General features: G+C 62.1%; 2 non-coding genes across 2 annotated transcripts; both read right to left on the minus strand.

The window, feature by feature from the left end:
• Positions 1-3,441: 3,441 nt before the first annotated feature.
• On the minus strand, positions 3,442-3,560 carry LOC131868822 (5S ribosomal RNA). Its single transcript, XR_009367254.1, has one exon. It is a non-coding gene; the product is annotated as a 5S ribosomal RNA (ribosomal RNA).
• Positions 3,561-11,346: 7,786 nt separating this feature from the next.
• On the minus strand, positions 11,347-11,465 carry LOC131868799 (5S ribosomal RNA). The gene has a single exon (XR_009367231.1). It is a non-coding gene; the product is annotated as a 5S ribosomal RNA (ribosomal RNA).
• Positions 11,466-14,795: the final 3,330 nt, after the last annotated feature.

The following is a 14,795-nucleotide window of genomic DNA, read 5'->3' on the forward strand; positions in this document are numbered from 1 at the left end:
GTGCAGACCTTGGCTGGGTTGCGCGCCCTGGTGGGCACCATGGTGCGCACCAAGGAGCGCTCCGAAGTGTGCTCCAAGGTGCGGCCTGCACGAAGTCGGAGCCCGGTTTGCCCCGGGTGTGCACCTCGGGTGGGCACCTTGGTGCGCATGCCTTGCCTGGGCTGCGCACCAGGGCGGGCTCAAGATGGCACCCGCGTTCCTTTTTTTTCACTATCTTTCAAAACGGAAATTTTAAAATCTCATTTTTTTTTGCCTTTTTCTGGAAATTAGTGAAGGCAGCGCATCAAAGGTGCGCACCTCGCTGCCCACCACGGTGCGCAACGCCGGTGGGCACCCGGGAGTGCTTCGAAGTGTGCTCCAAGGTGCTGCGTGCACGTTGTCGGAGCCCGGTTTGCCCCGGGTGCGCACCTCGCGTGCACCTTCGTCGGGGTGGGCACCTTGGCTGGGTTTGCCCCGGCTGCGCTCCGAAGCGGGGTTATTGGAGCGCCGCCTCTTTTTTTGTCGGAGCGTTTGGTGGGGTTTCTCGCATTGGCTCTTCCGAGGCCCGGTTGCCACCCTGGCGCGCACGAAGTCGGAAGTAGGGTTAATTGCCCGGGTGCGCACCTTTGCCAGGGTGGGCACCTTACCTGGGCTGCGCACCAGGGCGGGCTCAAGATGGCACGCGCGTTCCGTTTTTTTCACTATCTTTCAAAACGGAAATTTTAAAATCTCCTTTTTTTTTTGCCTTTTCTGGAAATTAGTGAAGGCAGCGCATCAAAGGTGCGCACCTCGCTGCCCACCTTGGTGTGCTCTGAGGTGCGCACCCGGGAGCGCTACGAAGTGTGCTCCAAGGTGCGGCGTGCACGTTGTCGGAGCCCGGTTTGCCCCGGGTGCGCACCTCGCCTGCACCTTGGCTGGGTTTGCCCAGGGTGCGCTCCGAAGCGGGGTTACTGGAGCGCCCCCTCTTTTTTTGTCAGAGCGTTTGGTGGGGTTTCTCGCATTGGCTCTTCCCAGGCCCGGTTGTTGGGTGCGCTCCCACCCTGGCGCGCGCGAAGTTGGAAGTTGGGTTAATTGCCCGGGCGCGCACCTTCGCCAGGGTGGGCACCTTGGTGCGCACACCTTGGCTGGGCTGCGCACCAGGGCGGGCTCAAGATGGCACCAGCATTCCCTTTTTCTCACTATCTTTCAAAACGGAAATTTTAAAATCTCGTTTTTTTTTTGCCTTTTATGGAAATTAGTGAAGGCATCGCATCAAAGGTGCGCACCTCGCTGCCCACCTTGGTGTGCTCCGAGGTGCCCACCACGGTGCGCAACGCCGGTGCGAACCCGGGAGCGCCCCGATGTGTGCTCCAAGGTGCGGCGTGCACGAAGTCGGACCCCGGTTTGCCCCGGGTGCGCACCTCGCGTGCACCTTGGTGCGCACACCTTGGCTGGGTTGCGCGGCCTGGTGGGCACCATGGTGCGCACCAAGGAGCGCTCCGAAGTGTGCTCCAAGGTGCGGCGTGCACGAAGTCGGAGCCCGGTTTGCCCCGGGTACGCACCTCGCGTGCACCTTCGCCGGGGTGGGCACCTCGGCTGGGTTGCGCGCCCTGGTGCGCACCAAGGAGCGCTCCGAAGTGTGCTCCAAGGTGCGGCGTGCACGAAGTCGGAGCCCGGTTTGCCCCGGGTGCGCACCTTCGCCGCGGTGCGCACCATGGCGTGCACGAAGTCGGAGCCCGGTTTGCCCCGGGTGCGCACCTCGCGTGCACCTTCGGCGGGGTTGCGCGCCCTGGTGGGCACCATGGTGCGCACCAAGGAGCGCTCCGAAGTGTGCTCCAAGGTGCGGCGTGCACGAAGTCGGAGCCCGGTTTGCCCCGGGTGCGCACCTCGCGTGCACCTTCGGCGGGGTTGCGCGCCCTGGTGGGCACCATGGTGCGCACCAAGGAGCGCTCCGAAGTGTGCTCCAAGGTGCGGCGTGCACGAAGTCGGAGCCCGGTTTGCCCCGGGTGCGCACCTCGCGTGCACCTTCGCCGCGGTGGGCACCATGGCGTGCACGAAGTCGGAGCCCGGTTTGCCCCGGGTGCGCACCTCGCGTGCACCTTCGCCGGGGTGGGCACCTCGGCTGGGTTGCGCGCCCTGGTGCGCACCAAGGAGCGCTCCGAAGTGTGCTCCAAGGTGCGGCGTGCACGAAGTCGGAGCCCGGTTTGCCCCGGGTGCGCACCTCGCGTGCACCTTCGCCAGGGTGGGCACCTCGGTGCGCACACCTTCTCAATGTTTTCTTGCCTTTTCTGGAAATTGGTGAAGGCAGCGCATCAAAGGTGCGCACCTCGGTGTGCTCCGAGGTGCGAACCCGAGAGCGCTCCGAGGTGCCCACGAAGTCGAAAGTCGGGTTAATTGCATTGTTTTCCCCGGGTGCGCTCCGAGGTGCGCAACATCGGCGCGCACCAAGGAGGGCTCCGAAGTGTGCTCCAAGGTGCGCACGATGGCGTGCACCTCTGGTGCGCACGATTCGGAGCTCGGTTTGACCGGGGTGCGCACACCTTGGCTGGGTTGCGCACCTTTTGTGCGCTCCAAGGTGCGCACGAAGTCGGAGCTCGGTTTGCCCCGGGTGCGCACCTTCGCCAGGGTGCGCACCTTGATGCGCACGCCTTGGCTGGGCTGCGCACCTTGGTGGGCGCCATGGTGCGCACCTTTCGTGCGCTCCAAGGTGCGCACGAAGTCGGAGCTCGGTTTGCCCCGGGTGCGCACCTTGGTGGGCGCCATGGTGCACTCCGAGGTGCCCAAGATTGGTGCGCACCAAGGAGCGCTCCGAAGTGCGCTCCAAGGTGCGCGCGAAGTCGAAAGTTGGGTTAATTGTCCGGTTTGCCTCGGGTGCGCACCTTGCGTGCACCTTCGCCAGGGTGGGCGCCTTGGTGCGCACACCTTGGCTGGGCTGCGCACACCTTGGCACCCGCGTTTCCTTCATTTTAAATTTTTTTTTTTTACAATCTCTCAAGTGGGAAATTCTATAATCTCAACTTTTTTTGCCTTTTCAGGAAACTTTTGAATGGAGCGCATCATTGGTGCGCTCCGAAGTGTGCTCCAAAGCTCTCTCCAGCTGCGTGCACCTGCCCCGGCCGCGCACCCGGCCCCGCCCAGCTTCGCTCACCTGTCCCGGGCGTCTGGTGCGGAACCTTAGAGTAAGAAACATCACCGTGCACCTTGGCCAACGTGCGCGACTCGACCGAGCGCGCACTGGCCGAGGTGCACACCGATTTCACCTGGGTGCGCGCGCAGCACCTCGGGCGCACCGGGGTGCGCGCACAACGCCCGGGTTGCACCGTGGCCTGTGTGCTCGGGGCGCCTCGGGTGCGCGCTCGGTGTCGCCCCCGCGCGCGCGGTAGTGCGGGCAGCGCACCCCGGCCCGGCCCGGCCCCGACGAGAACGCAAACGGGCAAAAGGTTTATTCAAATAGCATTGCGACGCCCGGCGAAAAACTAAAAAAGGGTGCAACACCGGGACTTCCCGGGAGGTCACCCATCCCAGTACTACTCCGGCCCAAGCGCGCTTAACTGCGGAGTTCTGATGGGATCCGGTGCACTAACGCTGGTATGATCGCACCCGTTATGAGCTTGTCGCAGTGTGTACTTAGCAAACCGCGACCCACGTGCGAATCCACCCCGGCCACCCACCCCCGTCGAGGTGCACACCCTCCCTCGCGAAGTGCGCCCCGTTCGCCAAGTGTGAGCCCTGCCCGGGTGCGCGCACCTTGCTAGGGCGTCGGGTGTGCACCCGGCCCGGCCTACGTGCGTGCACCTGGAGGGGGCGTCGTGTGCGTGCAGTGTCCCGTCTGCAACGCGGTGCCCACACACCACCTCGGGCGCAACGACCTGCGCTCACATGTGGGCCGAGTGCACCTTGGTGCATGTTCGGGGCGCCTCGGGTGCACGCTCGATCTTGCCCCGGTGCACCAAGGCGCTCGGTTTGCCCCGGGTGCGCACTTGGTGCAAGGTGGGCACCCAAAATAGGGATCAAGCACCAAAACACAAGTTTCGGGATGCAAAATGGGACCCAAGGACCACAAATGCGTTCCAAGACCCATGATGGGTCCACGAGAACAAAAATGTGTTCCGAGACTTAATAAACAAATATTGGGTTTTAGGAGAAGAAACATGCTCTGATGCCCAAAACGAGAATCGACCCCGAAAAGGCCACAGGCCAAAAGTGGGATGCGAGACAAAAAAAAATGGGACCCGAGGACCAAAATTGGGTTCCCAGGTCGAAGACAGGGCAACCGGACAAGAAACGACCTCTAAGGCTCGAAATGAGTCCCGACGACTAAAACTTGACAAGAAGCACCCATCAGGCACCCAACTCGACACCCATGGGATGCCGACCCACCCGGGCTTCCACCTAGCACACCTTGGCACCCACCCACCCTCGCACCCAACCTCGCACCCAACTTAGCACCTTTGAACCCACATTGGCACTCACCCTGACCCTGGCACCTTGGAACCCACATTGGCACTCACCTTGACCCTGGCACCCACCTTTGCACTCACCTTGGGACCCACCCTGGCTCCCACCTCGGCACCCACCCAGACACCCACCTTGGTTCCTTGGCACCCACCTTGGATCCTTGGCACCCACCCCGACACCCACCTTGGCACGCAACTTGGCTACTTGCCACCCACCTTGGCTCCTTGACGCCCACCCCGACAACCACCCCGTGACCTACCCTGGCTAGGGTTGGTGCACACCCACCCTGGTGCCCACCTTGGCACCCACCCTATGACCCACCTTGGCACGCACCTTAGTACCCACCCCGTTACCCACCCTAGGACCCACCCCGTGACCCACCTTGGCCAGGGTGGGTGCCTTGGTGCGCACAACTTGCCTGGGCTGCACACCAGGGCGGGCTCAAGATGGCACCCGCGTTCCGTTTTTTTCACTATCTTTCAAAACGGAAATTTTAAAATCTCATTTTTTTCTTTTTTTTGCCTTTTCTGGAAATTAGTGAAGGCAGCGCATCAAAGGTGCGCAATGCTGGTGCGAACCCGGGAGCGCTCCGATGTGTGCTCCAAGGTGCGGCGTGCACGAAGTCCGAGCCCGGTTTGCCCCGGGTGCGCACCTCGCGTGCACCTTCGCCGGGGTGAGCACCTTGGCTGGGTTGCGCGCCCTGGTGCGTACCAAGGAGCGCTCTGAAGTGTGCTCCAAGGTGCGGCGTGCACGAAGTCGGAGCCCGGTTTGCCCCGGGTGTGCACCTCGGGTGCGCACCTCGCGTGCACCTTCGCTGCGGTGGGCACCTTGGCTGGGTTGCGCGCCTTGGTGGGCACCATGCAGTGCACGAAGTCGGAGCCCGGTTTGCCCCGGGCGCGCACCTCCGCCAGGGTGGGCACCTTGGTGCGCACAACTTGCCTGGGCTGCGCATCAGGAAGGGCTCAAGATGGCACCCGCGTTCCGTTTTTTTCACTATCTTTCAGAACGGAAATTTTAAAATATCGTTTTTTTTTGCCTTTTCTGGAAATTAGTGAAGGCAGCGCATCAAAGGTGCGCAACGCTGGTGCGAACCTCGGAGCGCTCCGATGTGTGCTCCAAGGTGCGGCGTGCACGAAGTCGGAGCCCGGTTTGCCCCGGGTGCGCCCTGGTGGGCACCATGGTGCGCACCAAGGAGCGCTCCGAAGTGTGCTCCAAGGTGCGGCCTGCACGAAGTCGGAGCCCGGTTTGCCCCGGGTGTGCACCTCGGGTGGGCACCTTGGTGCGCATGCCTTGCCTGGGCTGCGCACCAGGGCGGGCTCAAGATGGCACCCGCGTTCCTTTTTTTTCACTATCTTTCAAAACGGAAATTTTAAAATCTCATTTTTTTTTGCCTTTTTCTGGAAATTAGTGAAGGCAGCGCATCAAAGGTGCGCACCTCGCTGCCCACCACGGTGCGCAACGCCGGTGGGCACCCGGGAGTGCTTCGAAGTGTGCTCCAAGGTGCTGCGTGCACGTTGTCGGAGCCCGGTTTGCCCCGGGTGCGCACCTCGCGTGCACCTTCGTCGGGGTGGGCACCTTGGCTTGGTTTGCCCCGGCTGCGCTCCGAAGCGGGGTTATTGGAGCGCCGCCTCTTTTTTTGTCGGAGCGTTTGGTGGGGTTTCTCGCATTGGCTCTTCCGAGGCCCGGTTGCCACCCTGGCGCGCACGAAGTCGGAAGTAGGGTTAATTGCCCGGGTGCGCACCTTTGCCAGGGTGGCACCTTACCTGGGCTGCGCACCAGGGCGGGCTCAAGATGGCACGCGCGTTCCGTTTTTTTCACTATCTTTCAAAACGGAAATTTTAAAATCTCCTTTTTTTTTTGCCTTTTCTGGAAATTAGTGAAGGCAGCGCATCAAAGGTGCGCACCTCGCTGCCCACCTTGGTGTGCTCTGAGGTGCGCACCCGGGAGCGCTACGAAGTGTGCTCCAAGGTGCGGCGTGCACGTTGTCGGAGCCCGGTTTGCCCCGGGTGCGCACCTCGCCTGCACCTTGGCCGGGGTGGGCACCTTGGCTGGGTTTGCCCAGGGTGCGCTCCGAAGCGGGGTTACTGGAGCGCCCCCTCTTTTTTTGTCAGAGAGTTTGGTGGGGTTTCTCGCATTGGCTCTTCCCAGGCCCGGTTGTTGGGTGCGCTCCCACCCTGGCGCGCGCGAAGTTGGAAGTTGGGTTAATTGCCCGGGCGCGCACCTTCGCCAGGGTGGGCACCTTGGTGCGCAAACCTTGGCTGGGCTGCGCACCAGGGCGGGCTCAAGATGGCACCAGCATTCCCTTTTTCTCACTATCTTTCAAAACGGAAATTTTAAAATCTCATTTTTTTTTTGCCTTTTATGGAAATTAGTGAAGGCATCGCATCAAAGGTGCGCACCTCGCTGCCCACCTTGGTGTGCTCCGAGGTGCCCACCACGGTGCGCAACGCCGGTGCGAACCCGGGAGCGCCCCGATGTGTGCTCCAAGGTGCGGCGTGCACGAAGTCGGACCCCGGTTTGCCCCGGGTGCGCACCTCGCGTGCACCTTGGTGCGCACACCTTGGCTGGGTTGCGCGGCCTGGTGGGCACCATGGTGCGCACCAAGGAGCGCTCCGAAGTGTGCTCCAAGGTGCGGCGTGCACGAAGTCGGAGCCCGGTTTGCCCCGGGTGCGCACCTTCGCCGCGGTGGGCACCATGGCGTGCACGAAGTCGGAGCCCGGTTTGCCCCGGGTGCGCACCTCGCGTGCACCTTCGCCGGGGTGGGCACCTCGGCTGGGTTGCGCGCCCTGGTGCGCACCAAGGAGCGCTCTGAAGTGTGCTCCAAGGTGCGGCGTGCACGAAGTCGGAGCCCGGTTTGCCCCGGGTGTGCACCTCGCGTGCACCTTCGCTGCGGTGGGCACCTTGGCTGGGTTGCGCGCCTTGGTGGGCACCATGCAGTGCACGAAGTCGGAGCCCGGATTGCCCCGGGCGCGCACCTCCGCCAGGGTGGGCACCTTGGTGCGCACAACTTGCCTGGGCTGCGCACCAGGAAGGGCTCAAGATGGCACCCGCGTTCCGTTTTTTTCACTATCTTTCAGAACGGAAATTTTAAAATATCGTTTTTTTTTGCCTTTTCTGGAAATTAGTGAAGGCAGCGCATCAAAGGTGCGCAACGCTGGTGCGAACCTGGGAGCGCTCCGATGTGTGCTCCAAGGTGCGGCGTGCACGAAGTCGGACCCCGGTTTGCCCCGGGTGCGCACCTCGCGTGCACCTTGGTGCGCACACCTTGGCTGGGTTGCGCGCCCTGGTGGGCACCATGGTGCGCACCAAGGAGCGCTCCGAAGTGTGCTCCAAGGTGCGGCGTGCACGAAGTCGGAGCCCGGTTTGCCCCGGGTGCGCACCTCGCGTGCACCTTCGCCGCGGTGGGCACCATGGCGTGCACGAAGTCGGAGCCCGGTTTGCCCCGGGTGCGCACCTCGCGTGCACCTTCGCCGGGGTGGGCACCTTGGTGTGCAGACCTTGGCTGGGTTGCGCGCCCTGGTGGGCACCATGGTGCGCACCAAGGAGCGCTCCGAAGTGTGCTCCAAGGTGCGGCCTGCACGAAGTCGGAGCCCGGTTTGCCCCGGGTGTGCACCTCGGGTGGGCACCTTGGTGCGCATGCCTTGCCTGGGCTGCGCACCAGGGCGGGCTCAAGATGGCACCCGCGTTCCTTTTTTTTCACTATCTTTCAAAACGGAAATTTTAAAATCTCATTTTTTTTTGCCTTTTTCTGGAAATTAGTGAAGGCAGCGCATCAAAGGTGCGCACCTCGCTGCCCACCACGGTGCGCAACGCCGGTGGGCACCCGGGAGTGCTTCGAAGTGTGCTCCAAGGTGCTGCGTGCACGTTGTCGGAGCCCGGTTTGCCCCGGGTGCGCACCTCGCGTGCACCTTCGTCGGGGTGGGCACCTTGGCTGGGTTTGCCCCGGCTGCGCTCCGAAGCGGGGTTATTGGAGCGCCGCCTCTTTTTTTGTCGGAGCGTTTGGTGGGGTTTCTCGCATTGGCTCTTCCGAGGCCCGGTTGCCACCCTGGCGCGCACGAAGTCGGAAGTAGGGTTAATTGCCCGGGTGCGCACCTTTGCCAGGGTGGGCACCTTACCTGGGCTGCGCACCAGGGCGGGCTCAAGATGGCACGCGCGTTCCGTTTTTTTCACTATCTTTCAAAACGGAAATTTTAAAATCTCCTTTTTTTTTTGCCTTTTCTGGAAATTAGTGAAGGCAGCGCATCAAAGGTGCGCACCTCGCTGCCCACCTTGGTGTGCTCTGAGGTGCGCACCCGGGAGCGCTACGAAGTGTGCTCCAAGGTGCGGCGTGCACGTTGTCGGAGCCCGGTTTGCCCCGGGTGCGCACCTCGCCTGCACCTTGGCTGGGTTTGCCCAGGGTGCGCTCCGAAGCGGGGTTACTGGAGCGCCCCCTCTTTTTTTGTCAGAGCGTTTGGTGGGGTTTCTCGCATTGGCTCTTCCCAGGCCCGGTTGTTGGGTGCGCTCCCACCCTGGCGCGCGCGAAGTTGGAAGTTGGGTTAATTGCCCGGGCGCGCACCTTCGCCAGGGTGGGCACCTTGGTGCGCACACCTTGGCTGGGCTGCGCACCAGGGCGGGCTCAAGATGGCACCAGCATTCCCTTTTTCTCACTATCTTTCAAAACGGAAATTTTAAAATCTCGTTTTTTTTTTGCCTTTTATGGAAATTAGTGAAGGCATCGCATCAAAGGTGCGCACCTCGCTGCCCACCTTGGTGTGCTCCGAGGTGCCCACCACGGTGCGCAACGCCGGTGCGAACCCGGGAGCGCCCCGATGTGTGCTCCAAGGTGCGGCGTGCACGAAGTCGGACCCCGGTTTGCCCCGGGTGCGCACCTCGCGTGCACCTTGGTGCGCACACCTTGGCTGGGTTGCGCGGCCTGGTGGGCACCATGGTGCGCACCAAGGAGCGCTCCGAAGTGTGCTCCAAGGTGCGGCGTGCACGAAGTCGGAGCCCGGTTTGCCCCGGGTACGCACCTCGCGTGCACCTTCGCCGGGGTGGGCACCTCGGCTGGGTTGCGCGCCCTGGTGCGCACCAAGGAGCGCTCCGAAGTGTGCTCCAAGGTGCGGCGTGCACGAAGTCGGAGCCCGGTTTGCCCCGGGTGCGCACCTTCGCCGCGGTGCGCACCATGGCGTGCACGAAGTCGGAGCCCGGTTTGCCCCGGGTGCGCACCTCGCGTGCACCTTCGGCGGGGTTGCGCGCCCTGGTGGGCACCATGGTGCGCACCAAGGAGCGCTCCGAAGTGTGCTCCAAGGTGCGGCGTGCACGAAGTCGGAGCCCGGTTTGCCCCGGGTGCGCACCTCGCGTGCACCTTCGGCGGGGTTGCGCGCCCTGGTGGGCACCATGGTGCGCACCAAGGAGCGCTCCGAAGTGTGCTCCAAGGTGCGGCGTGCACGAAGTCGGAGCCCGGTTTGCCCCGGGTGCGCACCTCGCGTGCACCTTCGCCGCGGTGGGCACCATGGCGTGCACGAAGTCGGAGCCCGGTTTGCCCCGGGTGCGCACCTCGCGTGCACCTTCGCCGGGGTGGGCACCTCGGCTGGGTTGCGCGCCCTGGTGCGCACCAAGGAGCGCTCCGAAGTGTGCTCCAAGGTGCGGCGTGCACGAAGTCGGAGCCCGGTTTGCCCCGGGTGCGCACCTCGCGTGCACCTTCGCCAGGGTGGGCACCTCGGTGCGCACACCTTCTCAATGTTTTCTTGCCTTTTCTGGAAATTGGTGAAGGCAGCGCATCAAAGGTGCGCACCTCGGTGTGCTCCGAGGTGCGAACCCGAGAGCGCTCCGAGGTGCCCACGAAGTCGAAAGTCGGGTTAATTGCATTGTTTTCCCCGGGTGCGCTCCGAGGTGCGCAACATCGGCGCGCACCAAGGAGGGCTCCGAAGTGTGCTCCAAGGTGCGCACGATGGCGTGCACCTCTGGTGCGCACGATTCGGAGCTCGGTTTGACCGGGGTGCGCACACCTTGGCTGGGTTGCGCACCTTTTGTGCGCTCCAAGGTGCGCACGAAGTCGGAGCTCGGTTTGCCCCGGGTGCGCACCTTCGCCAGGGTGCGCACCTTGATGCGCACGCCTTGGCTGGGCTGCGCACCTTGGTGGGCGCCATGGTGCGCACCTTTCGTGCGCTCCAAGGTGCGCACGAAGTCGGAGCTCGGTTTGCCCCGGGTGCGCACCTTGGTGGGCGCCATGGTGCACTCCGAGGTGCCCAAGATTGGTGCGCACCAAGGAGCGCTCCGAAGTGCGCTCCAAGGTGCGCGCGAAGTCGAAAGTTGGGTTAATTGTCCGGTTTGCCTCGGGTGCGCACCTTGCGTGCACCTTCGCCAGGGTGGGCGCCTTGGTGCGCACACCTTGGCTGGGCTGCGCACACCTTGGCACCCGCGTTTCCTTCATTTTAAATTTTTTTTTTTTACAATCTCTCAAGTGGGAAATTCTATAATCTCAACTTTTTTTGCCTTTTCAGGAAACTTTTGAATGGAGCGCATCATTGGTGCGCTCCGAAGTGTGCTCCAAAGCTCTCTCCAGCTGCGTGCACCTGCCCCGGCCGCGCACCCGGCCCCGCCCAGCTTCGCTCACCTGTCCCGGGCGTCTGGTGCGGAACCTTAGAGTAAGAAACATCACCGTGCACCTTGGCCAACGTGCGCGACTCGACCGAGCGCGCACTGGCCGAGGTGCACACCGATTTCACCTGGGTGCGCGCGCAGCACCTCGGGCGCACCGGGGTGCGCGCACAACGCCCGGGTTGCACCGTGGCCTGTGTGCTCGGGGCGCCTCGGGTGCGCGCTCGGTGTCGCCCCCGCGCGCGCGGTAGTGCGGGCAGCGCACCCCGGCCCGGCCCGGCCCCGACGAGAACGCAAACGGGCAAAAGGTTTATTCAAATAGCATTGCGACGCCCGGCGAAAAACTAAAAAAGGGTGCAACACCGGGACTTCCCGGGAGGTCACCCATCCCAGTACTACTCCGGCCCAAGCGCGCTTAACTACGGAGTTCTGATGGGATCCGGTGCACTAATGCTGGTATGATCGCACCCGTTATGAGCTTGTCGCAGTGTGTACTTAGCAAACCGCGACCCACGTGCGAATCCACCCCGGCCACCCACCCCCGTCGAGGTGCACACCCTCCCTCGCGAAGTGCGCCCCGTTCGCCAAGTGTGAGCCCTGCCCGGGTGCGCGCACCTTGCTAGGGCGTCGGGTGTGCACCCGGCCCGGCCTACGTGCGTGCACCTGGAGGGGGCGTCGTGTGCGTGCAGTGTCCCGTCTGCAACGCGGTGCCCACACACCACCTCGGGCGCAACGACCTGCGCTCACATGTGGGCCGAGTGCACCTTGGTGCATGTTCGGGGCGCCTCGGGTGCACGCTCGATCTTGCCCCGGTGCACCAAGGCGCTCGGTTTGCCCCGGGTGCGCACTTGGTGCAAGGTGGGCACCCAAAATAGGGATCAAGCACCAAAACACAAGTTTCGGGATGCAAAATGGGACCCAAGGACCACAAATGCGTTCCAAGACCCATGATGGGTCCACGAGAACAAAAATGTGTTCCGAGACTTAATAAACAAATATTGGGTTTTAGGAGAAGAAACATGCTCTGATGCCCAAAACGAGAATCGACCCCGAAAAGGCCACAGGCCAAAAGTGGGATGCGAGACAAAAAAAAATGGGACCCGAGGACCAAAATTGGGTTCCCAGGTCGAAGACAGGGCAACCGGACAAGAAACGACCTCTAAGGCTCGAAATGAGTCCCGACGACTAAAACTTGACAAGAAGCACCCATCAGGCACCCAACTCGACACCCATGGGATGCCGACCCACCCGGGCTTCCACCTAGCACACCTTGGCACCCACCCACCCTCGCACCCAACCTCGCACCCAACTTAGCACCTTTGAACCCACATTGGCACTCACCCTGACCCTGGCACCTTGGAACCCACATTGGCACTCACCTTGACCCTGGCACCCACCTTTGCACTCACCTTGGGACCCACCCTGGCTCCCACCTCGGCACCCACCCAGACACCCACCTTGGTTCCTTGGCACCCACCTTGGATCCTTGGCACCCACCCCGACACCCACCTTGGCACGCAACTTGGCTACTTGCCACCCACCTTGGCTCCTTGACGCCCACCCCGACAACCACCCCGTGACCTACCCTGGCTAGGGTTGGTGCACACCCACCCTGGTGCCCACCTTGGCACCCACCCTATGACCCACCTTGGCACGCACCTTAGTACCCACCCCGTTACCCACCCTAGGACCCACCCCGTGACCCACCTTGGCCAGGGTGGGTGCACCCACCCTGGTGCCCACCTTGGCACCCACCCATCCTAGCACCCAGCCTGTGACCGGGCTTGGAACCCAACCTTGCACCCGCACCCGTCTTGGCCAGTGTGGGTGCGCACCCATCCTGGCACCCACGTTGTGACACACCCTTTAACCCACGCACCCTAGCACCCACGTTGGCACCCACCTTGGAACCCAACCTAGCAACTTGGCACCCACCCCGTGACCCACCTTGGCATCCACCATAGCAGTCGCCGACTTGGCACCCACCTCGGCACCCACCTTGACACTTGTGGACCCACCTTGCCACTCACCCTAGCATCGACCCATCCTAGCACCCACCCTGGCACCTTTGCACCCTAGCACTCACCCATCCTAGCACCTAACCTGTGACCCACCTTGACACTCACCCTCGCACCCACCTTGGAACCCAACCTAGCACCCACCCACCCTGACACCAACCCTAGCACCTACCCACCCTTGCACCCACCCTGTGACCCATCTTGGCACCCACCCATCCTACCACTCAACCTATCACCCACCTTCTCACCCACCTTGGCATCCACCTTAGCACCCACCCACACTGGCACCTTGGCACCCACCTCGGGCAAGGTGGGTGCACACCCACCCTGGCACCCAATTTAGAACCCACCGAGCATGTTACCCACCTTGGCACCCACATTGCAGCCCACCCTAGTACCCACCCTATGACCCACATTGGCATCCACACCCTAGCACCCAGGCACCTCGACACCCGCCTTGACACCCACCCTAGCACTGAACCTGTGACCCACCTTGGAACTCACCCTAGAACCCACCCACCCTGTGAACCACCTTGGCATCCACCTTAGCACCCACCCACCTTGGCACCCACTCTAGCACTCACCCATCCTAACACCCAACTTGTTACCCACCTTGGCACCCGCCCTCGCGTCCACCTTGAAACCCACCCTAGCACCCACCCACGCAGGAGCCCACCTTGGCACCCAACCTAACACCCACGCATCCTGGCACCCAACTTGTGACCCACCTTGGAACCCACCCTAGTACCCACCTTTGAACCCACTATATCACCAACCCACCTTGGCACCCACCCTATGACCCTCTTTGGAATCCACCCTAGCACGCACCCACCCTGGCACCCACCATGGAGCGCACCCTAGCACCCACCCACCTCGGCACGCACCTCAACACCCACCTTGGTGTGCGCACTGCGCCAACCTCTCAAAGACCCTATGTGGTGCGCTCCAAAGTGTACACCTTTGGTGCGCTCCAAGGTGCGCACCTTTGGTGCACACCGAGGTGCACACCAAAGTGTGCACCGAGGTGAGCACCAAAGTGCACTCCAGGGTGCACACCAAGGCGTGCACCTTTGGTGCGGTCAATGCAAACGAATTCGGAAGTTGGGGTCGATGTCCTAATCGCTGCTGCAGACTACACGTATGAGAATCGGACAAATAGCTTTATATAGGGGAGGTGTTGCGTTTGATGGGTCGACTCCCCTGGTTGTGTGCACTGCACCAACTTCAAAGACCCTGTCTTGTTTAAGAAGTCAAAAGTTGGGGTGGATGTCCTAATCATTGCTGCAGTCTACGCATGTATGAGAATCAGACAAATAGCTTATATAGGGGAGGTGTTGCATTCGGTGGGTTGACTCCCCTGGTTGTGCGCACTGCGCCAACCTCAAAGACCCCGCATAGCAGAAGAAGTCGGAAGTCGGATTTTGGTGAGCACCAAGGCGTGCACCTTTGGTGCGGTCAACGCAGACGAATTCAGAAGTTGGGGTGGATGTCCTAATCGTTGTTGCAGGCTACACATGTATGAGAATCAGACAAATAGCTTATATAGGGGAGGTGTTGGGTTTGATGGGTCAACTCCCTTGGTTGTGCGCATTACGCCAACCTCAAAGACCTTGTTTTCGTTAAGAAGTCAAAAGTTGGGGTCAATGTCCTAATGGCTCCTGCAGGCTACACATGTATGAGAATCGGACAAATAGCTTATATAGGGGAGGTGTTGGGTTTGATGGGTCGACTCCCCTGGTTGTGCGCATTACGTCAACCTCAAAGACCTTGTTTTCGTTAAGA

Source organism: Cryptomeria japonica, unplaced genomic scaffold, assembly GCF_030272615.1.
Source record: "Cryptomeria japonica unplaced genomic scaffold, Sugi_1.0 HiC_scaffold_220, whole genome shotgun sequence".
Classification (NCBI taxonomy): Eukaryota; Viridiplantae; Streptophyta; class Pinopsida; order Cupressales; family Cupressaceae; genus Cryptomeria; species Cryptomeria japonica.